The 26,452-nt window shown below is 35.8% G+C and overlaps 1 long non-coding RNA gene across 1 annotated transcript in view; it reads left to right on the top strand.

The window, feature by feature from the left end:
- LOC137223073 (uncharacterized) overlaps positions 1–24,868 on the top strand; it is a 31,825-nt gene extending 6,957 nt beyond the window's left edge. The window contains exons 2-3 of the long non-coding RNA XR_010942709.1: positions 4,273–4,386; positions 24,643–24,868. This is a non-coding gene — a long non-coding RNA (uncharacterized lncRNA). The remainder of the gene's footprint in view (positions 1–4,272; positions 4,387–24,642) is intronic.
- Positions 24,869–26,452: the final 1,584 nt, after the last annotated feature.

Raw genomic sequence — 26,452 nt, 5'->3', positions numbered from 1 at the left:
TCTCAATAGACAGGTTTGGTTATCACAACTGTGGTGAAAATGGGGGGGTATGATGCTACTGGCATTTAGTGGGTAGAGGCCATGGAGGGTATTACCATTCCACAGGGCACAAGAAAGTCCCCTACCAACAAAGAATTATCCACCCAAAATATCAGTGTTGCTGATATAATTTCTTTAAAGAATGAAACAAGGTAACTGATGTAAATTCGGATACCTGAGAATTACTATCTACTAATGACAGAATACTATGTTCAATTCTGCCTTAAAAGGTCTAAATGGCAACCACGTGCATTATAAAAGTTTCTTCCAAATAGATTCTGCTATTTTAATTATTATTTTTAATAATTCTGTCCTCATTTTACCTTTTTATTTCCTCTTTGATCTACTAAGTAGTATTTCATAGGCCATTGCTCCCTAAGTATATATTGCCATGACAACCAGAACGTCTCTACACACCCTCCCTTTACTTATGATTTTAATTTACTTATACCTAAGTCATTTTATGGACGGAAGTTAATTTTATGCCTTCAAAATCTTGTGTGCATGCACTCAATAACTATTTATTAGACATATTTTATGATCCAAAGCTATCTGCATTTGCATATTAATTGTGAAAGAAATAAGAAGAGAATGTCATAAGGAAGTTGGTAACTTGGGAAGATTTTAGAGGAAATCAACTACGAACTCGGCCTTGAAGTTGAGATTATAAAATGGAAATGCAAAAGAGGGCAGATAGCAAGTGAGAAGGAAAGTGTAGGCAAAGGAGGAGAGTGTCATATGAGTGAGATATATATTAGGAACAGGATTGTCAGCTTGGAGGAATAAATATCGTTTGCAAAAGCATGTGGAAAGATAAGTTTGCTAATGATGGCCACATTAAAAAAGGTCTCAAGTGTCAAACTAAGGAGTCTGGGTTTGTTTCTATTTTTGTTTTTCAAACAAATGGGAGATATAGAAATTTTTTGATGTAGAAAGGTGCCATGGGCAAAGAAATTTTCTAAAATGACTAATCTGTTTGCAATATGCCAAATGGAGTTCGCATGGGGGAAGGTTCAGGACAAATTCGATATTAGGGAATGAATTTTAAAAGGAGTAGCAACTCTGGTGATAAATATGGGAGATCAAGACATTAGATTTAACACGCTGAAGAAAATATAGATCAACCTAGGAAAAAACTGTAATGACTGAGTACTGATATATACTATACTTGAGAAGTGGGAGGAATAATAGAATAGAGTTGATCCAAGTGGCTAAAAAAGATACAGGGAAAAGAAAATGCAGTGTAGAATCAGGAACTAAATCTAAGACCATACTTTATTAATTATTGCAATACCATACTGGTGGTGATTCACATTTATTTTGTTTAGAATTATTGTTTCCATGCTGATAAGCAAGACTGGTTCAGGATTTGCATGGCATATAAACTATCTCTTTATATAATACTAAGATAAAATGGACTTGGAAGTTTTATAACTTTTACCTCTACATTGGAAATTTTTGGAGGAAAAGAGATCATTTTGTGCTCAATTTTACTTCAATTTTTACAGAAAATCTTTGTGCAGATACCTTTGTGGCTTAAAAGACTTTGTGGGAGGGCATGGGCATTTTAGTTTTCTTGTTTTTTAGTTTTTTTTGTTTTGTTTTTTTCCTTTGCTATTTCACATGTATTGGTCAATTTAGCCTTTCTAAGATAATTTTATGCATATTTGCATAATTCATTTATTTCTTCAAGACTCTATTCCGTCTAGATTTCATAATTAATAAGTATGTAATTGAACATAACATCCTTCAAACTGAGCAAATTAATGAGGATTAATATATTGGAGTACATGAGCATGCATATTACAGTCTGTCAGCTCTTTTGTTAATGAAAGTGCTATAGATACAGAACAAAATAATTTCATTAATATAGCTATTTCCTTTGTAATTCTTGTTATGGTCACTTTGCCAAAAGATCATATTCAAGTGACCTTATTTTTATGTATCTATGTGTCCATTTTTTGTTCTTCTCCTTTAGTATTCTTGCTTGACACTAAGTAGAACATTTTGACCCAGATAAGGTTTTCTTCAGCTCAGAGAAATTGCCCTTGTTTTTTGATGGCCCTTTTATCTTGTTTATATGTTGTATTTTTCTAAAATTTCTATGAAATATTTTCTCAATTTTATCTTATGACTTAGATCTTTATATTTGCTAAGTGGAACAAAGAACAGCAAGAACTTACCTGAGACGGCTAGTGCATCTCTGGGCGGGTTCCCTTCTGCCTGCAGGATTTGCCTGAATACGGTGTTTTCCTCAAACTGGCCACGTAGGGCAGGGGTCCCCAACCCCGGGGCCGCGGTCCGGTAACGGTCTGCAGTCTGTTAGGAACAGGGCCGCACATCAGGAGGCGAGCAGCGGGCAAGCCCGCAAAGCTACATCTGCCGCTCCCCATGGCTCCCCATCGCTCGCATTGCCACCTGAACCTTACCCTCTTCCCACCCTCGTCCGGAAAAATTATCTTCCACAAAACTGATCCCTGGTGCCAAAAAGTTTGGGGATCGCTGGTGTAGGGCATAGACTGGTAGAGTGAGAATAGCATTTAGTTGAGAAAGTAAAAAATTACATTATCCTGGTAGAAGAATTTAGGACTTTTCTATTCCACCCAGCATCTATAGATGCTATAAAACCTATTTTTCCACCTCTGGCTACTATGATGAGATGGAGCTGCCTGAGGTCTTTTCTGGCTTTTTTATCACCAAAATACCTGTGTTAGGCACTTATATGGCAGACACCAATGCACAGAGGGAACTACACCTAACAGTTTGGAGTAAAAACAACAGCTGCATCCTCTCAGTACAACAATTAAACCCTGGTTAGTTCTTTATCCACTTTAATCACTCCAGTAAGTACTCTGTAACTTGCTGATAGTTTACTTTGCTTTGGGTTTGTTTTCTTTTATTTTTGGTGTTCTTAAGGAAAAATCAATCAACAACCACCTCAAACAACTTACCTCTCTCCTCTTTTTGTATCTTTGCTCTATTTTGTCGATCTTGTTCTGCTTTAAAATTTGCAAATTTGCTTAACATTTTTATCATCTTTGACACAATTACTTATTTCTAGTGATTGTATGGATTAATTTATATTTTCGTATTTTTTCAATTGTCTCTTTGATTATACCAGTGGAGGATAATATATGAATTCAAAACTCACCTCTTGACATGAAGCCTTAATCTTTTATCTCCAATTACTTTTTAATGTACTTTAAAATCTTATACATTCAGATACATCTTACCTTTTTAAACTATCTAGGCTGTTTGTTAATTAAGGTCCCCAATAAACTTGATGTTTTAACCATTATCTGAGGTATATATAAGTGTCCTAATATTCTAATGTCTATAAAGCCTGGATTTTGCTGAAACAGTCTTGTTTTCTAATATTCGGCATCGAATCCAACTGGTACACTATTCCTTTAACTTGATTATTGATTGGGAATATATGCTCACAATTAAGTAAGATCCTCAATGTTGGTCTCTCAAGATTTAGGACACAACTCACAGGAAGGGAAATAGCCTCTTAGGCCAGCAGAATTTCCATGAGGACATCGTCCACAAATCTTTACAGCAGTCTGAAATTTTATTTTAGAACATAAAAATATCACTTTTGAAAATTAGTAAAACTTTGGGGTTTTAGTTTTTGCTTTTGTAAAGCATCTGCTAGTAATTGAAATAAACAGAAGTCACATACCAATTACTTCATCAAGAAGGTAATCACTGGGCTTCCCTGGTGGCGCAGTGGTTGAGAGTCCGCCTGCCGGTGCAGGGGACGTGGGTTCCTGCCCCGGTCCGGGAAGATCCCACATGCCGCGGAGCGGCTGGGCCCGTGGGCCACAGCCGCTGAGCCTGCGCGTCCGGAACCTGTGCTCCACAACGGGAGAGGCCACAACAGTGAGGGGCCCGTGTACCACAAAAAAAAAAAAAAAGAAGGTAATCATCTAGTGGGAGAGGAGCATATAAGAATAAAAAATAGTTCTTTTTATCCTGAGTTGTAGTTACAGCTCTGCTAGTTAATAAATAATGGCCTTTGGGAAGTAACTCAGTCAGTCAAAGCCTCAGCGTCTCATAAAATTTAGTGAAATGTAGTGACGTACTTCATGCATAAGAAAACTAAGAAGCTCAAAAGAGAGAATTATATAAATCACTTTTAAATATGTCAAGATATTGTACAAAGGTGTATATGATTTTATTAAATGAATATATTTTTAGCTGACTAAACAATTTCTGATTCTGACCTAGTCTTGCATTGGAAAGTGCCTCACAACCAGAGGGTCTGCAGCAAGAACAATGTAGATACCTAAGAGAAGGCAAAGACCTGGTGACTGAGAAACAGAATCAAACATAGTTTCCCACGTGAGTAATTCCAAGCCCAGCACACGCTTTTGTTTCCCCTCTTAATAAGCACATTCTGATGTGTGCATGCCTGTGACAGTAGCTATGCTATGTACAAGCTCTTCCTCACATTTCTTTATGATTTAGGAAAGCAAAAAGAATGACATCAAGGGACTGATATCTTGAATCTTACCTTTGTGTCAAAAGTAGCAGATGCCAGTTGGGAGAGTATGGACAAAATATTGAGAAGTGCTTGTCTGCTTACTTCTAAAAAGACAAGTTCTTCTCCCAAAACCATCTGCCATGTAATCAAATTCTCTGGTCATCACACACAGACAAACTCAGTCAAATCAAAGTACAGATGGTCGTTTATTACAAAACAACACAGGAGGCTTAGAATAGATGATACATTTGGTCATTTTTGCACATAAAGTCTCTGATTAAGTATGAAAAATGTGAACATTTGTTTATCTTGGAAAAACTGCTATTACTTGTCAGGCATGACCAATTAGTTATTTCTAAACTGTTATCCATATAATTAAGAAAAACAGCCATCTGTAAAGTCAGAAGTTTGTGTCTCTTTTCTGATCCACATGTAAATGTAAGTTCCGTAATCTGATTTACTTCAAAGAGAATTATCAGGCACAATACAAGACAGATGATAGAAACTGATGTATTTTATAATTTCTTTCTCTGTTTATTCCTTCACTTAATGGGAGAGTACATAGCTATTGTGGCTGGAATAAGGAAAACCAAAAAAGCATTACAAGAAAGCTTATCAGGATACTTATTTTTCAAATGTAAGCCATGAGTGCTATAAAGAAAAGTAAAATTGTCACATAAGAAAATTTGTATTATTTTATCACACTTAAGCATTTTACACACTCAAGGCAGGAAAAAAATGAAACATGATCAAGTCTTTAAAAATAACCTCACTGGAATTCAATTTTGATGTGCATTTATATGTTACATGTATGTGCTTGATCTTAATGAATATGACCTTATGATATGTTAAATATAACTTTTATACTTAGCTAATTAATAAATATTTATAAAATGCTTATTTATATTTCATTTGTAACAACCAGCATTCTTTATCTCAAGCAAAATTCCTACAATATAGGATTCAATATCAAATTGTGAACAAATGAACTAGTCACATAAAATGCAATTTTCCTGGTGTTTTTTCTTTTTATTTCCAGTAGTATTCAACACTTTCCTGAATTCCCAGAGTGGCAGTGAAGTATGTCACAAAAAAGGAATTCATGCATCACTTACCAATTCCAGATGTCCCCTACACCTACTGGTCTCACTATTTAATCATATACCCAGCTGTCTTCTCTTTATTTCACTTAGAATTTTTTAATTTTAAAAGACCGTAAACTCTATTTTAATTGAAATTATTAATGCATAAAGCAAAAATATACTCTATCTCTCATAACCAATTACTCTTGAATTACTTACTATTCTGATTTGAAAGTGCCAGTAAAAAATAAAATTCCATAGGAGATTGTCATCAGAATAAATTACTGATTTAATGACTTTCAAATACTTTTAATTAGTCAGAAAATAGGAAAATTCAAGATTCTGGGAATATGCCATTTATAGTATATGTGTGAGTAGCAAGTATTTCTGCTATGTATGAATAATCAATAGTGACTATTTCACATTTTAAACTTATAAAACATAATCAGAATACTTGATCAGGTTCCTTTCTGCATTTAATGCCATACAGTATATTTGAAGTTTGCTTATTAAATAGAAGCACTTTTTAAAATATTAAATCCATCTCTTACTCTTGAGAAAGAAAATATTTAATAATGGGGATATCGATATTAGAGAAAAGACTGAACTCTCACGTTCATGAAAGAGACAGGTGCTGCAGAAACTAGACTGACTTTTTGCGACACTTGTCAAATGACTTCCAGAGAAGACTTCAAGTCCAAAAGGCCACAATGCATGTTCTTCCTATCTGAGTCAATGTTGAAATAAGCAAGAAAAAATGTTTGTGAACTGAAATTAAATCATATGCAAAAGCTGCAAGATGAGTACTTCTCAATACGAAAGTTATTATGTAAAAGAAAAATTCAATGAGATGAAAGAAATAAGTGTTTGAATGAAATGAACAGGTAATCTGGTGGTTTTTATGGTTATCATTAGTATTAGTATAGTATTTTAGGTACTGAAAGAAAATTGAAACATTAAAAAATCAATTTCCATGGTTGTCTTCTAGATCAGATTTTTAGTCTTAAGAGCTCTTTTCTCTATTAGAATCTAGTGAGGGTACCAAGGAGCTTTTCTTTATGTGGCTAATATTTACTATACTAGAAATTAAAACTGAGAAATTTAAAACCCCTTATTTATTTATCCATTAAAAGCAACAACAATAGACCTCTACAAGTTAATGAAAAATAACTATAATGTCTTAGACAATAAAAAAGATGAGAAAAGTGACATGGCTTCATATCTTTGCAAATCTTCTTGATGTCTGGCTTAAGAGAAGCCAGCTGAATTCTCATCTCCACTTTTGCATTCAAATCATTGTGATATCACATATGATGTAGCATCTGGAAATGGGTAGTTGTAAGAGAACGAGAGTGAAAAAGGCAAATAATATCATGGGATTATAGTGAAATTAATATTGCCCTCACTAAGCCACAAAAGGGTTTCAGAATCCCTATAGGACCTCAGAAAACACTGTGAGAACCACTATTATAAAGCATGTATAACACACAAATGGCTTCAAACCAATGGAAAGTACTTGACACTTGACAACACAGTTCAGTCTGTATTGTATATTTGTACCTAATGTTCATGTATGAGATAAAAGCGATAGTCATGAGTGCACTATATCTGCTATATCAATTAGACATATAATAATACAGAACTGATTACACAAAGATATAACACTGAAATATTTTAAAATGAAGAATGATGAAAAATAAAGTGAATTTTTTTTTTTTTTTTTTTGCGGTACGCAGGCCTCTCACTGCTGTGGCCTCTCCCGTTGCGGAGCACAGGCTCTGGACGTGCAGGCTCAGTGGCCATGGATCACGGGCCCAGCCGCTCCGTGGCATGTGGGATCTTCCCGGACTGGGGCACGAACCCGTGTCCCCTGCATCGGCAGGCAGACTCTCAACCACTGCGCCACCAGGGAAGCCCCTACAGTGAATGTCTTAATTGTATGATTTTATTAAAACTAAGAAGATATTGAATTGAGCATAATAAGATTTATCTAAATTAGAAAACAGAGCATTGTAATTTTGGTTTCCCAAATTGATATAGTAGTTTAAATGATATCATCTAGATTATAAAGCAAACTCTCTAGCTTAAAACACTAATCCCCGCTCCTTGCTTTTTTGTAACACCATGTAATATTGATGCACTTTATACTCATTCCTTGGTGTAACATTAAAGACAAGTTTATAAAACTGTCAGATGTAATGAGCTATGGTAAAACAGCAACATAGAGCACTTAGAGTCATACACCTCACAATGCTAAATTTCAATGAACCAGAGGCATTACGTATAATGTTGACTAACATTATTTTCACTGCCTGCTGGCCTGCAAAAAAAAAACCAAAAGAAATCTGTCATCAGGTTTTAAAAACGATGAATTAGTTTTTCAGTGAGAAATGCAACTGGAAAATAGCACTCATTATTAAATGATTTGCATAGAAATCCCATAGGATAATCCTTATATTAAAATTGTGCAATAAGGCCACACATCAGATCAGAGCAACAATGTTTCATAAAGTAAATAATTAGTGAATAAAGTGGTGAACAGATGAAAGACAAATATGGATTTGCTGACTAGATCTGAAACAGGTTGATGAGTAAGTGAGAAATGACCTAGTGTTAAGGAAAAATATGAAGCAGCAATAGATTTGTGATAACATCTGGAAGAGAGTACATGTGCTAAACTAAGGAAGACTGACTTGGTGAGAGCTTTTCTAGCCAGCCAAGGCAAGCAAAAGCCTCCCAAATGGAAGGTCCACTTCATAGATGAGATCTTGTTCTCTAATCAAATCCAAAACTCACAGCACCAGTTAATTTCTAAATACTATATTTGTTTTCCATGTTATCCAACCTTTAACTCTAGAATGTTTTCCCCTGGGATGAATATCACAGGTCAATATTGCAAAATACCAAAATGATAAGTGAATTTTTCCCATGTAAAAACTAGTTTGAGGGACTTCCCTGGTGGTGCAGTGGTTAAGAATCCACCTGCCAATGCAGGGGACATGGGTTCGATGCCTGGTCTGGGAAGATCCCACATGCCGTGGAGCAACTAAGCCCATGAGCCACAACTACTGAGCCCACGTGCCACAGCTACTGAAGCCAGCACACTTAGAGCCGGTGCTCTGCAACAAGAGAAGCCACCGCAATGAGAAGCCCGTGCACCACAACCAAGAGGAGCCCCCACTCACCGCAACTAGAGAAAGCCCGCGCGCAGGAATGAAGACCCAACACAGCCATAAATAAATAAATTTTCAAAATAAATAAATAAATAATAAAAACTTGCTTGACTAATCAATGCAGTCATTCCATTTATAAGTTTCAAAATTTAAGTTTTAGACTAAACAAAGTGACTGAATTGATTATCTTTAAAACTACAAAAGCAGGGCTATTAATTCTATGTATGTTGTTATAATTTGTTCCTTTTAGTATGATTATTATACTTTATACTCATCATTATTAAAATTTAAACAAAATACTCTAAATACAAGTTTTAATGTAATAATATATCATTTGTTATGATTTAATATTATTAGCCATAATTGTATTGTTAAAACACACATATATACACTTACATAAATGGTGAGTTAAAAAGCTGGAAATTAAAATATAGCCCCAAAAGTATCTTAATGGATAAAAAAAGACAATGTAAGTAAGTATCTGACTGCAGTGATTTCTAGATATAATCACAATAAGAGTCAGGCTTGGATATTCCAGAAAATGTATGATTATAAAGGGACCAAATTTCAGATGAGCTTATTGACAACAGATTTTCCTTATTACTTCTTCTTACTAAAATTCCAATCAACACCTTTCCCTTGTTACATATGCATTGAGGAAGGCAGAAATTAGGGAATCTGCTACCCTTTGTGTTTGGAATGAGGGCATCAGAAAGATTAAAAACTGCAGAACTCTGGGTACATAACAGCTCTGCCCAAACCTTTGCACTAAGACACTTGACCAAACTCTAGCCTAGCTTCTGGCAGCAGAAGCCTGGGTCCCTAGGATGACACTGCAGCACACACACCATTAAAATGCCTGCCCAAAAAAGCCCAACATTGCCAATAGTAAATAGGAAAATTTACTATTGTACTATTTGTTCTAGCCAACTCTTATGACAGGCCCCTGACCTCCCTTTCTTAGAGTGTTTACTAAAAAGGACTTGAAGTTTTGAATATGTGTCTCTTGTAACTCAGAAGCATCTCTCTCCAGGGTTTGGGAACTATTCCTTTGAAATGTAGTCATTAAGAAGGCCTCTGCCTCCCAGTCTCTGTGGGAAGATAGAATCCTGACTTGGATAACTACCAGTCTGCAGACATAGCTGGCCTAATCACATTTATACTGACCAATCTGTGTACTTTTTCACCTCTCTAGCTCTACTGAGCCCCAAAATTCCCCTCCCTCCTTCTCCCTTTAAATTTCCCAGTCACCTTTGTAGAAATCGGAATGGAGCTCGGCTCTTTCCCTGTCAGCAGTTACTGAGTAAAATCTGTTTTCACTCTTTTAACGAATGCCCCACTGTGTTTATCATTGACAGTTTCACAGGCAATGTGTCAGCATAGGTAGAAATAAATAGATAGAAAGGACAGATACATAGATAGATAATTGGTAGATAGATAGATAGAAAGGAAGAAGGAGAAAGCACATGTGAATCACTTAGGAAACAGGTGAAACCTAGTTTCCATTTCCTAAAGCATGTAAACAGACCTTGGCTTCATAATCAGTGAAATATCAAGGAGGTGTCCATGTCATTCACTGAATCTCAGATCTTCTCACCACCTAACTAACCCTGGGACCCACAGCAACCCTCTTTCTTTTAATACCAAAATCACAATTAAGTGTGATGCTGCAGCATTCCATTATCTTGCAGAACTCCCTGTGTTAGATCAATAAGGCCTCTTACTGATTTGGATTTGGAAGTTGGAAACATTGGATTTGTAGTCTATCTGATATGTGAAAATTCATGTGTCAGAGAAAAAGGGCATGATAGCTTGCTCTAAAATTACATTTGTTAAAAGCTTTATGCCTTTGGGTGAAATCTTACCTAGACATTCAAATCCTGAAGGAAGATAGAAATCATCAAATTTCCCCAAATAATAGTGAAATAATAGAAGTAACTGGGCTGAAATATGTTCAAATTTCTATTTCATGTTACTACACATAAGTTGAAAAGTAGAAAGTGGTCACATAACGCAGATTTTTACTTTAATAAATATTCCTATTAGCTAACAAGTTAACTAAAAGAAGTGAAAAAGAAATCAAATGGAAGTATTTTCTCAATTTTCATAAGATACACTGATTTACCCCTTATAGTACTGAAGGATAGTCATAGCAGGATAATTTTTGTTGGATTTCTTTATGCACTTATTTGTTTTAGACGAGTTAGGCAACTGGATGCTACAAATCTACAAAAAAGCATAAAATGTATTATTATTTAAGGATTCATTTCTCTTTTGACTATTACATATGACACAGAGGTAGAATGAGAAAATTCATTTTTGCAAAAAAGGAAATACAGGGCTTCCCTGGTGGCGCAGTGGTTGAGAGTCCGCCTGCCGATGCAGGGGACACGGGTTTGTGCCCCGGTCCGGGAAGATCCCACCTGCCGCGGAGCGGCTGGGCCCGTGAGCCATGGCCGCTGAGCCTGTGCATCCAGAGCCTGTGCTCCGCAGCGGGAGGGGCCGCAACGGTGAGAGGCCTGCGTACCGCAAAAAAAAAAAAAAAAGGAAATACAAAAATTCCAAATATGGTTACCTGGAAAATATTATATACTGACACAAAAGACAAATATTAATATGAAATGTATTTCTCAATGCCAGTTCCATTAGGAGAGCAATTGTTCCATTTCTCAACACTGTCAGTGTTATGAATAGGCAACTTTGCACACAATGTTATTTCAAAAGCCCCCAAAAGACTCCTATTTGCAATCCACAAAAAGCACCATAAATCTCTTCACCCTATTCATCAACGCCTCATATTCTAAGAATAATTTTTGGACAGAATTCTGGGTCCATTAAATGTAGTTACCTTGGGTGGTAGCAAAAATTTAGACTGATCTGTCATTCGTATTTTAACATAAGTGAATTTATAAACTCTTTGTGAAGAGCAGATTTGCATTTAGATACTATGGAAATTGAAAGTAATAATAACCTTTATTTGTTTCAGGGTTCTTTCTTCTCCAATTTATGTGCTCTCCTTGGGTGAAATCTCTGGAAATTGTAAATGCTAATCTCACCTAAATCTGAGGTCTGGTACAGATAAGAGAGTGGATATCACTTTCAAAGGAGATTTAATGTTTCCTGCATAGTGTTATCCTATGTGTCACATCCATAATATTGTTAAAGTTGTAAGTTATGATGATTAACATTTTAGGCACACCTGCAAAGAAGAAAGGCATGTATGTAAGAGGGGGAAAAATGTGGGAGATATATTTTATATTAACACATGTGTGTGTTTTCCCTTAATGAAAAGCTCTACAGCAACCAAAACAAAAACAAAAACAAAAACAAGCAGGGGGCAGGGAGAAAGAAAGAAAGAGGAAAGAGAATAGCTCATACCATGGTAAAAGAGAAAATGAAGAAATTCATTTGACGTAGTCAATTGTTTTCCATGAATCTGCAGGGGGAGTAGCATGAACAATTGTTTTTCATGCCTGTCTTATGTCCTTATCTCAACCCTCATCAAATGGCCTTTCCAGAATGCAGCCTAGTGCTTGGAGGCAGATGGTAGGGCATGTCATTATGATACTGAAGTTCTTATGCCTAGAGAAGATTAATAATAATAACGGTCTCTCATGCCTCCAATTTAAAATGCTGAAATTCTTCCACAGAAAGCACACTGGTTTCAATATTTAATGGTGAAAATAAATATTAGCTTACTATTTCAGCATTAAATGATGAAAATGGTGTTCTTTCACTGATTTATATTTTAGACATTGCAAAATACACAATTTTTTGCATATGATTTTGAAAAATATGGCCACCAGCACAAAATCATTTAGAGCTTTAATTAGACATAGAGCAGGTTTATAGTTATCATATTTCTTGCACCTCTTTTTTTTAAATAAATTTTTATTTATTTATGTATTTATTTTTGGCTGCGTTGGGTCTTCGTTGCTGCGTGAGGGCTTCCTCTAGTTGCGGCGAGAGGGGACTACTCTTTGTTGCGGTGCACGGGCTTCTCATTGCGGTGGCTTCTCTTGTTGCAGAGCAAGGGCTCTAGGCTCGCAGGCTCAGTAGTTGTGGCGCACGGGCTTAGCTGCTCCGCAGCATGCGGGATCTTCCCAGACCAGTGCTCGAACCCGTGTCCCCTGCATTGGCAGGCGGATTGTTAATCAATGCTTCACCAGGGAAGTCCCTCTTGCACCTATCTTAATGATAGGTTTTAAAATATTTCTGAATCATAAACTCAATAATTTGAAACACCTTTTTAAATGTATCGTTTCTGAGGAAAGGAGAATATACTACTCATTATGTTACATCTATGTCTAATAAAACATCCTGAAAATAATTTGCTATTTTGAAATTAATTGATTTGTAACTGTTTTGTGTTTGGCTCTGGCAAACATCAGTAACATATATGATCTGTTCTTTAATGTGTTCTTTGCCTCCCTGTTTATTCCACAATATCAAACATTTAATAATATATTTACTTACATGTTAATTATTTATATAGTACTACAAGAATATAAGCTACATGAGAGCATATATGTTTCATTATAACATTCACATCACTTGAGACAATGACTATCTGTAAAGTTGACAGAGGATGGCTAATAAGGCAGTTATCATAGACTTTTAGGAATCAGCATACTTGATAGGAGCAAAATTATAACATTAGTATGATAATAGTACCTAGCTCAGTTTTTATGAAAATTAAATGATAGTCACATATGATATGTGCATATTAGTTTTTCTAAGCCAAATGTTTCCATTGATTGCTATAGGTAGATCTGAGCATATCGTATAACTTAGTAGGCAAAAATTCTGGGAATACTTTTCTGCAATACTTGCCATTCTGGAGACTGGAAGTTCAAGATCAGGGTACCAGCATGATTGAGTTCTGATGAGAGCCCCGTTCCTGGCTTTTAGATAGCTACCTTTTAGCTGTACCCTCACATGAAGGAGAGACAGAGTGAGAGGGAGTGAGAGAGAGGAATCAAGCTCTCTTGTGCCCCTTCTGATAAGGGCACTAATCCTTTCATGAGGACTCCACTCTCGTGACCTAATTACCTCTCAAATGCCTATTTCCTATTATCATCACACCAGGGGATAGGATTTCAAAATATGAATCTTGGGGAGACAAAAACATTATGTCCATAACACAGGTGGAGTCTATGGTCACCTCCCTTTGGACTTAAGTGGGCTCTCTAATTGCTTTGACCGATCGACTGGACCTTTCAGAGACTGGCAGCTCCCACTTCTTGTCTCTTGAACCACTTGCTCTTAGAACCCTTAGCTGCCATGTGAGAAAACCAGTGACCTGCTGGGGAGACCATATGAGGAGAACTTCAACCATTGGAGAGAGAGAAGGAGAATGGCCAGCTAATGCCAGTCTTCCATCCTTCCAGCCATCCTTATCAAGGTGCCAAACATACGAGAGAAGGCTTTTTGAACCTTTCAGACCAAACCAGTAATGAGCTAAATACCACCTCAAAATATGGATCAGGAGAATCACCCCATTGAGCCTTGCCAGAATTCCTGACTCACAGATAATGAGCATAATAAAATTATTGTTGTTTTAAGCCACAAAGTCCAGGGTGATCTGTTTTGCAATGATAGATTCAACACAGACCTAGAACAATGTTTGTGAACTACTGAATTAGCCAACTTTCAATTTTCTGTGCTAGTTATATATTGCTGTGTAGCAAGAACTTAGCACCTTGACTAACATACATTTATGATATCACAGTCTCTTTGGGTCAGGCGTCTGTGCCCAGCATAGCTGGGGCCTCTGTTTCAGGGTGTCATAAAGCTGCAGCCGAGTTGTGGGGCAGGACTGTGGTCTCATCTGAAGCTTGACTGGGCAGGATCTGCTTTCAGGCTCACATAGTTGTTGGAGGAATCAATCTCCTTTTGGGCTGTCAGACCAAGGCTCTCGGTTGCCTGCTGGCTATTAGCTGGAGGCCACTCACATACTCTTGGTACACCGGCATTACCTGCACGACCACCTGCTTCTGAACAGCCATCAAGGACATAATCTTCTACCTAGATGACTTACAGCTGATGTCATGGAATCATGTGCAGATAATCACATACATCTATCACCTTTGCCTTATTCTATTGATTAGAGATTAGTCACAGTTTCTGTTCATACTCAGGAGCGAGGTTCATGCAGGGTGTGAACACCAGGTGGCAGGGACCATGGAGACCACTGCAGAGTCTGTCTTCCATACTATCCTACACCTAGACTTTTTTTTTTAATATGTGATAAATGCTTTGAGATTATAGAACAATTTTTTAATTGAAGTATAGTTGCTGTACAATATATGTTATAGGTGTATAATATAGTGATTCACAATTTGTAGTTTATGCTCCATTTACAGTTATAAAATATTGGCTATATTCCCCATGTTGTACAGTATATCCTTGTAACTTATTTTATACCTAACAGTTGGTATCTCTTACTCCTCTACCCCTATATTGCCCCTACCCCTTTCCCTCTCCCCACTAGTAACCACTAGTTTGTTCTCTACATCTGTGAGTCACCTTCTTTTTTGTTACATTCACTAGTTTGTTTTACTTTTTAGATTCCACATATAAGTGATATCATACAGTATTTGTCCTTCTCTGTCTGATTTATTTCACTTAGAAAATTTTTTCATTTCTTACTTGTTGTATCTAGAAGTATCCTAAGTGACACAGCAATCAGAACTAACCTAGATTAACAGAGGACTGGTTAGAAAGTTTTGGCATTTGAAATGTAGTTACAGATTTTGATACTGAAGCATTTGACTAAGGAATTTCCAATTAAAAAATTATAATTTTGTTCCCATCAAAATAGGAAGTGATTTGTTCTGATACATGCTCAAAATGACTGTCCTCATTTCCTCTCTGAAATTCTCCTAACTCCTGAATCTGTAAAATTTTAGTAAAAAAGTAAGAGAAGCATGGAAGAAAGTGGCTGTTCCCTCAATACAATGAGGACGATCAGAAAAAAAAACAAAAACAAAAGTTTGTTTTAGGCAGCAGTTTAAGCCATAGTGGCAAGGGAAGAAAAAACAGGTTCCAGTAAACCATGGATGCCCCAGTACGTCACTTGCAGACTTTTGGAAATCAAGGTGTAAGAACTGCTTTCATGACTCTACCACTGCAGGCTGCCCTAAAGGTCTCCGATGTCCACCCCAAATCGTGGTCTGTCCTTCACACATTATTGATGGAATATCCTCAAGCACACACAGTAAATGAACTTTGGAGAAAGGCACCAGGCCCTGTGTGAGCAGGAGAGTGAACTGAAACTGTCAAGGAGAGATTATAGAGGTAGTGTTCCCTCTTATTAGTTTCTCTTAAGAAAAGTCAACATTTTAGAAAGAATGTCAACACGAACACATTGGGATTAACATATACATACTACTACATATAAAATAGATAACTAATAAGAACCTACACAGGGAACTCAATACTTTGTAATGACCTACACAGGAATAGAATCTAAAGAAGACTGGACATATGTATATATGTATATAACTGACTTACTTTGCTGTACAGCAGAAACTGACACAACATTGTAAATCAACTATACTCCAATAAAAATTAATTTTAAAAAAAGCTAAGGTAGTCTAAGTGGGGGCCGGGAGGTGGTGTCAGGAAACCAGAGAAGCTTCAGCTAGTGAAGAAACTGGACTGTATGCCCCTGCCCACACCCCCCCCCATTTTGTCACCTCACCTAGGCAGACAAGATCCTAAAGTGGGGAAGGACAAATGAAAGTCAAAGCTAACACATCAACATGTTGGTCACTGCTAACGAAGCTTCGCTCCTTGACCAAATTTTAGTCAGGCTCCTCTGAACTTACTTCTCAACTAAGCCTCCGTCTTAGCCCCCCATCCTGTCTTTGGCCTGCCTGGCCCAGTTTTAGCAAGAATTCTGCTGAGTTATTTTAGGGAGAACCCCACCTTTGATGTCTGATCATCCTTGATACCTGATCACATTCCTTATCCCTCACATTTGATGTATAAATCCTTGGTTAAGTTGGTTTAGCAAGAATCCTCCCACTTATCTTTGATGTCTAATATTCCATCCCCTTGATCCCCTCACTCTGCTCATTGGCTGTAAATCCCACTTGTCTTTGTTTCACCTAGAGTAGATCCTAGTCTCTCTTCCTACTGTGAGGATCTTGGTACCTCTCACAACAGTTCTGAATAAAGTCTCCCCTACTGTTTTAACAAGTGTCAGAACAATTTTTTCTTTAATATTGCTGCCCTGAGAACATGGGCAGGCCCAGAAACACCCGCCCCTGCTGTGGGAACCTGAGGCTGGAGGAATGGCTACTTGAAGCTCCAAGTGGACATTGATGGAGATGGGTTGGAAAGCCAATTGATATCACCCACCCACATGGACTTTCCACAAGACTCTACCTTCAGGCTCATCTCAAGGTTGAGAAGCGCGTACAACATCTATGTAAACTTAGAGTGAAGTCGGTCCAATGTTTAGAACCTTGGATGGCTGAGCTCATTTCTGGAGGAAAAATACACTCTAAGGATTGTCTCTCAAAATTAGGAAAAAGGTTCACTTTTTCTTTCTTGGAGAGCATGAGGCAAGTATTACCCCCAAAACTGTATGAGCTACCTATAGGCAAAGTTGGATGCTTTTGAGATGGAAAGGGTGTGCTAAGAATAACTAATAACTAAATTTTGAAATAGTTATTTATTGGCCAATAAGTAGGTTTTATTTCATTGATGGGTATATAGATATAATAATAATATTTATAATAATATTTAAATAATAATTATTTAAACTATTTTTACAAATAAAATGATTTATCAATATATAAAATATACATGAAATCATTTTTTCCATTCAAAGTAACTTAGTAGGAAAATTTTCCTGATATATATTCCTGTAATAGAAACTGCTTCTTCACCATATCTGCATTTAATATCTTATTATTTATACTTTTCTCTAGGACTCATATTTTTGTATGGTCTTATTTTTTAATTTTGTCAAAATTACCTACAATCTCTCCAAAGTTATATTTAATGAATAATAAATTTAATATCCTTGGCCATTTTAATAAACCCCACTCTATACCATAATACTATTTTAATTGGAACGTCAGTCTACAGTAGCTGAAGTCTTTGGTAAGCATAGAGAAAATTCTGAAAATGAAAGATATTCGCAATTTCATTTGTATATTGAAATTTACGTATATTTCAAACAAATTTATTTTCTCACATAAATTTTTATTTTTGACTCATGTCAGAGTAGCTTTCTTGGATAAATAGCATTACAATAAAACTAATAATATAATACGTTTATGATTCTTTAGAATATTTTATCAAGTCTTGATTATAAAACTAAAGGCTTTCTAAATTTTACTTTATTCTACTATACAATAAAATATTAATTAAATGTAAAAGCTTCATCAAAAAATCATTCTGGCAAGTTATTTATCAATGTGAATCTATAGTATTCCAAATTAAAAAAAAACTTCAACACATATTTTTCTCTCAATTTATTTGTTTCCTTCCTCCCTTGAACTTTCAGGTGTGTATTTTAATAGGTTCCTGTATCATTGCTTTTAATAATTGCATGTTATCACATCCTTCAAAATTGAAATTATTTTTGTTGTTCCATTATTTGAATATTAGACTAAAGGTTTCCAAATGGTTTTGAAGAAAATAAAGCCAAAGTTTATTGGAATTATTTTCAAAATGCCAAATATAATAGTAGTAGAACTCTATTTATTTATTTATTATAAAGATTCAAACCCTTCTAAATTAACGATTGGTCACAAAAACAGAAAGCATTTTTTATCATGCTGAAACGTACATTTTACATCTGATACCATATTCACACAAAAATTATAGTTCAGTTATTCTCTTTATATATTTTACTGACACATTTTGATAATAGATCTTATTACAAGTGGTACATGACTAATGCTTCTTTAGAAAGAATATGAATTTTGTATACACCACCACCAATTCCAAGTACATTTTTGCTCCATGTTTCTTTATTTTACCATAAATATATTGTTTATATTATAGTACAAAAGTAAATCATTTTATTTCTATTTAGAATATCTTAACTAAATTTGCAATCACAAATAATTTCATATGTTACATATTGATAGAATGAACCTCCAAATAGTTCACTTTGATTCTGTGAGGTAGTTAAATAACTAAAATCATGACTGAAACTGATTTTCTGTTTGAAGCATCTGATGACACTGGCATAAATTGAACTTCATTTAACACTTGCTTATTTTGCTTTCTCCTGAAGGAGCTGACATAATAAAGACATTGCTTCACTTTTAGTATTTGCAGGAGAAAACTTAGACTTGAAAATGAGTGACACTACTTTAGAGGAATATTTTGACCTAAAATAAAGGCTATGTTTTGTAGAGTAATAAGTAAATGCACATTCTGCAGCTGAACATGTTAAATTATCTTCACTAGGCACAGAATCTCTAACATGAAGGTTACTTTCAAGTAGTGGTCAATGCATATTCTAAGATTTGTTTCTTCTGGTTTTCACATAGTGATGAGGCCTTGCTTTCCATTCATTTCGCAGATTACTCATACATCATCAAACATTAATATTCCTAAGAAATGGAAATTCAGTACTTACTAATTAAACTTTTTTCTTTTAAGTTTAGTATATAAAAAATGAGTATATTTTAATTTTTTAATGTGTTACAAAGCAAAAAAAAACAGTATAAAAAGGTGAGATTTTACACCAATAAAATTTAAAGCATTGTAGCAAGAGCACTCAAGCTATTCTCTATTTGCTCTGTGCTCCGATCAGCCTCAATTTTCTATGTGTGATTTACAAATGATATTATTCTTTTGCTGTTTGCCACTGACACCACTGACTAATAGCCTGCCTATATCTTGCATGTTGAAGACCTCATCACAAACCATGGCACACCTGGCTGTTTTATCAAATTGTAGGTTGTAACAATCATATCTAATACTACTCCTGCCATAACCAGAAAGAATTAGCTAACCCTGCTCACACATGCCCCTTGTAATTCATTTTATCAGCTAGTGCTTTCCACACTCTCCTTAAAAGAGAAGGGCTAGATAATTCTGCAAAGAGGTGGGGAAAGAGGGGTACATTTCTGATAGTTATTCATATTCGACAACAGTTTAAAATGAGAGCTCGCCACAGTGCATAGTCATTTCATATGTTACCAGCTGAGACCATGGAAGAATTTGGATGGACAAAGCAACAATCTACCAAACTCGTCCCAGGTTACTGCTAATATTAATAATTTAAAATGTTTAAAATAGTAACAAAAATCTAATCCATACAGATTGATATAGCAAAAGGTAAAAACAAGGATCAATCTAAGCAAAGCAGAGCACATGGTCACCTAGTTATGGAGAACCTGACCAACATCAGAGGACTGATGACTTAATGTCAAACGGTGGCATACTGGGGGAAAGAAAAACACCAGGATGGAATGACAGGAAGTACCTTTTCTCTCCTATATGCAAATATGTTCCAGGTGAATAGCAGGTCAGGATAACTGCTGAGATACTAATGTGGTTCTTTTTCTCGTAGATCCCCTTTCCTCTCCCCTTTTCCAAGAAGTTAGCATGACCCATAATTATAATTATTCCTTGGTAATTTTGGCATGTCTAAGATCAGAAGCTGCTTAAAGATAATCATTTGGGGGGCATTTTTGAAAGTTGATGCCCTTTATAGAATTTGTATCAGGTTCTCAAAGCACGGCCAGAGAGATGGGCATGGCACTGAGAAATAAATATGAGGAGAAGAATATTATTTAATGTTGGAAAGAGGATAGAAAGTGCAGATCTTATAGGCAAAGATTTCTTAGGCCACAGAAAGAAATAAGCATACAATTAAAACATGACAAAATACACTTCATCAAAATGAAAAATAACTTTGTTCATCAAAACACACCATTAAGAAAGTTACTAGGCAAATCAATTCAGCATATTTTGAAAATATCAGCAAAACATATTCAGCATAGTATATTCAGAATACATAAAAAGCTCTTATAACTCAATAATAATGAAAAAACATTTCAATTATTTTAAAAGTAGAAAAAGACTTGAACAGACCCTTCTCAAAAGAGGATATGTGAATGGCCAATAATGATATGAAAAATTGTTTTACACAGTTGGTCATCAGGAAAATGTAAATTGAAACCTCATTGAGATACCATTAGATACCACTGGTGTACTCACTAGAATCACTAAAACTTTTTTTAAAGTTCTGAACAGTACCAAATTTTGGTAAGAATGTGGCACACCTGGAACATTCATACGATACTGGTAGAGAGTAAAATGGTACTACCATTTTGAACAAATTCTGTTCTTACTTTTTTTTAATAAAGTTAAAGATTATCTACACTCTGACCCAGAAATTTCACTTCTAGGTATTTTTCCAAGGGGAATAAAAAAAAAAAAAAAAATTTATCCAGGGGCTTCCCTGGTGGCGCAGTGGTTGAGAGTCCGCCTGCCGATGCAGGGGAAACGGGTTCGTGCCCCGGTCCGGGAAGATCCCACATGCCGCGGAGCAGCTGGGCCCGTGAGCCATGGCTGCTGAGCCTGGGCGTCCGGAGCCTGTGCTCCGCAATGGGAGAGGCCACAACAGTGAGAGGCCCGCGTACCGCAAAAAAAAAAAAAAAAAAAAAAAAAAAAAAAAAAAAATTTATCCACAAAAACACTCATACAAGACTGTCTATAGCAACTTATTCACAGTTGTGAAAAGAAAAAAATAAAGACAGATGGCAATCAACAGGAAAATGGATGCAATAAAATACTACTCAACAATTAAAGAAACAAACCACAAAGACATACAAAACATGGATGAATTCACAATAGGATGACCAACAGTCCCAGTTTGCCTGGGACTGAGGTGCTTCCCAGTACACAGGACCTGCAGTTCTAAAACAAGCACAGTCCCAGGAAAACCAGGATGGTTGCACCTTAAAAGACATTATGTTGATGAAAAAAGGCAGACACAAAAGGGAACAGTTGTACACTGTTGGTGGGGATGTAAATTGGTGCAGCCATGTGGAAAACAGTATGGAGGTTCCTCAGAAAACTAAAAATAGAACTATAACATGGCCCAGCAATTCCACCTGGGTACGTATACAAAGAAAACAGAAATACTAATTCTAAATGATTGACTTTTTAAATGGTAATTAAAACATATAGACCTGGAAAAAGTTATCCTTGTCATATACATGAGAAATATTCAGTAATAGCCAACACTGCAAGATATTCTCTGAGATGCAATATTCTCTGAGATAAAAATCAACTTTCCATTAGATTATTTATTCATCTGTCCATACTTCAAGAGAAATACTTGTATACTTTGGATATGTTAAAAATTAAATAATTTCTATTATAAGAATCAGAACCCAATTGAAAATGAAATTATAGATATGTATATTATTTCATATATATGAAATTTTTGCCATGTCATGTGGCTTGTAGGATCTTGGTTCCCAGGCTGGAGGTCAGGCCTCAGCTCCTGTGGTGGGAGCTCGAAGTCCAAACCACTGGACTAACAGAGAATCTCAGGCCCCGGGTAATATTAACCGGAGTGAGGCCTCCCAGCGGTCCTCATCTTGGCACCAAGACCCAGCTCTATCTAACTGCCTACAAACTCCAGTGCTGGACGCCTCAGGCCAAACAACCAGTAAGACAGGAAAACAGCCCAACCCATCAAAAAAAAGAAAAAAAGAAACGAGAAAAAAAAATATGTTACAGACGAAAGAGCAAGGTAAAAACCTACAAGTTCAAATAAATGAAGACGAAATACACAACCTACCTGAAAAAGAATTCAGAGTAATGATAGTAAAGATGATCCAAGATCTTGGAAACAGAATGGAGAAATTACAAGAAACATTTAACAAGGATCTAGAAGAACTAAAGAGCAAACAAACAATGATGAACAACACAATAACTGAAATTAAAAATAATCTAGAAGGAATCAATAGCACAATAACTAAGGCAGATGAACGGATAAGTGAGCTGGAAGATAAAATGGTGGAAATAAGTGCCAGGGAGCAGAATAAAGAAAAAAGAATGAAAAGAATTGAGGACAGTCTCAGAGACCTCAACGCAAGAACATTCAAATGATAGGGTCCCAGAAGAAGAAGAGAAAAAGAAAGGGTCTGAGAAAATATTTGAAGAGATTATAGTCAAAAACTTCCCTAACATGGGAAAGGAAATATTCAATCAAGTCCAGGAAACACAGAGTACCATACAGGATAAACTCAAAGAGAAACACGCTGAGACACATATTAATCAAACTATCAAAAATTAAATACAAAGAAAAAATATTAAAAGCAGCAAGGGAAAAACAACAAATAACATACAAGGGAATCCCCATAAGGTTAACAGCTGATTTTTCAACAGAAACTCTGCAAGCCAAAGGGAGTGGCAGGACATATTTAAAGTGATGAAAGGGAAAAATCTACAACCAAGATTACTCTACCCAGCAAGGATCTCATTCAGATTTGATGGAGAAATTAAAACCTTTACAGGCAAGCAAAAGCTAAGAGAATTCAGCACCACTAAACCAGCTTTACAACAAATGCTAAAGAAACTTCTCTAGGCAGGAAACACAAGAGAAGGAAAAGACCTACAATAACAAACCCAAAACAATTAAGAAAACGGTAATAGGAAAATACATATAGATAACTACCTTAAATGTAAATGGATTAAATGCTCCAACTTAAAGATACAGACTGACTGAATGGATAAAAAAACAAGACCCGTATATATGCTGTCTACAAGAGACTCACTTCAGATCTATGGACACATACAGACTGAAGGTGAGGGGATGGAAAAAGATATTCCATGCAAAAGGAAATCAAAAGAAAGCTGGAGTAGCAATTCTCATATCAGACAAAATAGACTTTAAAATAAAGACTATTACAAGAGACAAAGAAGGACTTTGGGCATAAGGACTTTGGGCAAACTATTGGGCATAAGATAGTCTTAAGGATGTACTGTACAACATGGGGAATATAGCCAATATTTGTAATAACTGTAAATAGAAAGTAAACTTTTAAATGTGTATAAAAAATTTAAAACCTTTAAAAGTCATATAAACATAAAGAATTTATTTTAAATAAGTCAATAAACAAAACTATGTGTAAACAACCTGTTCTAACAAGGATGTGTTGGACCCGGATTCATGGTAACGCAATCAAGTTTCTCTCAGGTATATTTATTCCTCCCTATTGGATATGAGAGAAAATTTCCTGTTGAAGTGGTCAGATTCATTACACATATAACCTAATCAATGCAGAGACCATATTTTCCTATTGCTATGTTCAAGAAGACTGAAGTAATTAAAAATAAATTCCAAAAAAAAGTTTTTTAAAAAATTCCATTTTTTAATATAAATACCTCACAAACACTAACCAGGACCTAAACGCACGTCCACATCAGGCACTTACATTTTCTATTCACTGCTCCTTCAGTTCCCATCGGTTCGAGGGATTTCTTGTTATTAATTTCTGAAAAATAGAAAATACAGTTTCCACATCCGTATGGTTGGTTTCTTTAGCCTTTATCTTCCGTTCCTAATATCAGAACACTTTCTTAAGCCGGCTTACTTAACTATTTCCCCCAAAAGAAAAAATTCATTCTGGGAGAAAAGGAGCTGCTCTTGTTATACACAGACTTCTAAGATGGTCTCAAATACAGTGTTCCCCAGCCCCCTGGTGTGCACACATCTGCTCCCAATTATTCAATTAAACAGTAATTTAGGTACCTTCCAGAAGGAATACTGCAGGTACAATTACCAAATCAATTGGCCTAACAAGAGCCATATTATCCAGGTAGGCTTGACCTAATTACATAAAGTCTTTAAATCTGGGTCTAGGTCCAAGACTCGGGCGCTCAGAAGCGTGATGCACCGTTTCTGGCTTGGAGGTGAAGGGGACCTTGTGGCAAGCGATGCCGGCAGAGTGTAGGGCCTGAGAGCAGCCCCAGATGACGGTCAGTCAGAAAGGAAACAGTGACCTCAGTCTTACAACGGCAAGAAACTGAGTTTTTCTTGGACGGTACATACTTTGGAATTTAACTTGGAAGCAGACTTCTCCCAGAGCCTCCAGGTAAGAGCTTAACCTGGCCGACACCCTGGCGTCAGTTTAGTGTTACCCTGACCAGATAACCCAGCCATATGGTGGTACCGGACTTCTGAACTACGGAAATGGTGAGGTAAGAATTTTTTGTTGTTTTAAGCCGTTAAATTTGTGGTAATTTGTTACCAAGCAAAAGAAAAATAATACACCTCTAAATGTGCCATCTATGACATAATGCCTATTTTCATATGAACAATGTGTTTTCTAGTAATAGTCACATTATAAATTTTGAAGCATGTGTGCTGGTTTACCAACTTAAGCAAAATATCTTTGTACATGTACTGCTTGAACACTATTTTAGTCATATATTACACTATATATGTCAGAACTGACCATATTTTCCTCATCTGCATTTTTTAAATGTTATTATAAATACTGTATTGCTTTTAGCCATTTTCCTTTTAACTACTGGAAAAGAAACCAAAACAATTCTAAGTTTTTGCGTTTTTCGTGTAATAAAAATCACCTGATGGCTGGTAAGAACACCTCCTCTGATTCTCGCTGATAAATTTTCAGTAATACTTTTCAGGTGACTATTTTTGGTCAGAAACTAAAATGTGTTTATGTCTGTGTCTCTTAATTCTTTTAGTGTAAATTCTGAACAGAAAAAATATTTAGTAAGAAAAACTTTACACTTATTATAAAGTATGTATTTCTTGTGTTTAGCTGATACTCATCAAACATTCTGCATGTGTTGTAGATAGAACTTATATTTGATGGTACTCAGTTTTATGGCTTTAGCTATTTAACTTTTCCAGATATAAACTAAAATATGGTGACAATATGAATTAGATTTGTTTTAAATGTATTGCTTCATCATGGTTGCCACATAGAAAGTTACAGACTTTTGTTATGGAAGACACACAAAAGATAGAGCTTCCAAATTTCATTGGAAAAAACTCCAAAGATAGTTTTGATACGTGATATGCTATCGTATCTATATACTCAGAGTATTTTTGAGTTCCTAGTTGAAACTGGAATTTTCAAATTGATGTTTGAAAGTAATAACGTGGGTGGTTAATAGTTTTGATAAAGACACAAGATTTTGAAAGGTAGTCCTAGTCATTTTAGGTTCAGTAGTGGATCTTAATATTCTTCCAAAAAGAATGAAAGCGTCCTAATACCAGAACATAGGCTGACATCAAACTTTTCAATATTTTACAAACTATAAATTTTTTTTAAAGAGTTCTGTGCAGTTTTGAAGGTATGAAGTGTCCAGTTACCTATGAAAATTGAGATTATATTTGCTTTTTTCTATCTACCATTTTTATCAACTGAGGATATTGTTTGGGTAACAATGAACAGACAAAAATGAGTAGGCTAACAGTGACCTTTATAATTAAAACCTATAGCTAAAAAACAGCTAAAATCCTAAACAGAATAGCAGAAAATGGCTGAACACATAAAAGATTATAAATATGAATGCCAACCACAGATATACCCAGCATGCAGGTATTTAAATATACTGGGATATAAATCTCTGTGCAATGTTGTTTTTAAAGCTTGTCTCCATCCTACTGTAATAAATGCAGGGGAGTCACTGACAGG

The sequence above is a fragment of the Pseudorca crassidens genome, chromosome 4, assembly GCF_039906515.1.
Source record: "Pseudorca crassidens isolate mPseCra1 chromosome 4, mPseCra1.hap1, whole genome shotgun sequence".
Taxonomy (NCBI): Eukaryota; Metazoa; Chordata; class Mammalia; order Artiodactyla; family Delphinidae; genus Pseudorca; species Pseudorca crassidens.
Note: the sequence above shows the minus strand (reverse complement) of the source record. Positions and strands in the feature narration are given on the sequence as shown.